The sequence below is a fragment of the Arachis duranensis genome, chromosome 3 (assembly GCF_000817695.3).
Source record: "Arachis duranensis cultivar V14167 chromosome 3, aradu.V14167.gnm2.J7QH, whole genome shotgun sequence".
Lineage (NCBI taxonomy): Eukaryota > Viridiplantae > Streptophyta > Magnoliopsida > Fabales > Fabaceae > Arachis > Arachis duranensis.
This window is the reverse complement of record NC_029774.3, coordinates 31,130,519-31,132,185: the sequence shown is the minus strand read 5'-3', so window position 1 is coordinate 31,132,185 and position 1,667 is coordinate 31,130,519.

The window sequence follows — 1,667 nt, the reverse complement described above, 5'->3', positions numbered from 1 at the left end:
ATCTCTGTGGGATCGACCCTTACTCACGTAAGGTATTACTTGGATGACCCAGTACACTTGCTGGTTAAGTTGAACGGAGTTATGATCACACCAGGGATTATTAAGATCCCAATTTATCACACCATGATCTCTTTGGGGTATTTTTGATTTCATACAAATACAAAGAGACCAACTTTGAGGATCACAATTTCGTCCACCAATACCTTAACGTGTGATCAAGTAAAAAGCAATCAACTGTAGCTCTATCCACTACCGAGGCTGAATATATTGCAGCATCCTCTTGTTGTTCTCAATTATTATGGTTAAAAACTCAATTAGCCTATTACAAATTGAGAGCTGATAATATATTCTTGTTTTGTGATAATATGAATGCCATAAATACTTCCAAAAATCTAATTTTGGACTAAAAAACAAAGCATATTGAAGTGAGATATCACTCAATAAGGGAACATGTTTAAAAGAGTAATATTGACATTCAATTTTCTAAATCGGAGGAACAACTTACTAATATATATTTACCAAGCCTTTGGCAGAAAATAGATATTGCAAACTGAGAACTAATTTGGGCATACTCTGTTATATAATCTTTATTTTAATCTTGTTGATATATTGTATAAAGATTTTGTCTCACAGGTCGATATAAGATATTTCTAGACAGATGAAGAGTCTTTTAAAAGGAATGTTAAAGATGGTTTCAAATTGTTTTTGGAAAGAAATGTCATGTGGGCCAAACATATTTCTTGATCCCTTGGGTTGCGTTTGTTTACAGAGACATGATACTAAGACAAGGACACAGAGACACAAAATCGTATTTGACAGAGGAGACAGGGATAGAGACAATGTGTCCATGGATACTGAATTAGTATATTTTGCATCCATCCTGACAGGAAGGACACGAAGATACTAACAAGGGACAAAACTTATTTTTCATTTTTTCTTTCATTATTCTTGTTAATTTTTTATAATTATATGTTTTATTATTACATTTTTCGTCTCAAATTTTTTGAATGAAAAAAATGAGAATAAATTAGATTTTCATAATCTATTCTAGTTTATCACCAAACAGGATACAAGAACACAAAAGTTTGTGTCTCTATCCTTTATGCCTTGTTCTCAGTATCTTGTCTTGTCCTGTTCTCAGTGTCTTATTTTATCCTGTTCTTAGAAAACAAACGCAACCTTGTAGTCCCTTATGTTTCCTTAACACAATCTTTTGGCTCAAGATGAGTTTCTCTTTACATGAGTGGACCTCATTGTTTTTTGTCAAAAATAAATTCACATTTTTTTAAGTTTTTATTTTCTCTATATTAAATCAATTTTTTATAACATAATAAGTACACCATTTTTCAGCACTTGTCAAACCTTTGTCAAAACAAGTCTTTTATTAGGTTCTGACTTTTCCTTTTTTTCAAGAGCTTTCATAACTTGTTACAGTTGATATTCATATCACATCACCATATAACTTGTAAAACACTTCATATTTTTCATTCACATTACTTCAATTTTTTTTGAAAAATTACAACATCTCTGTGTCAATAAGATGAGAAAGAAAATCACTACACGAAGAGGCATGTTTGTTCAAAACCTCCACAATTTGGATTAACCCACACACACATCCACATTCACTCTCACTTTCTTTCTCCATCTCCGTCTCGTCCTCACACTTC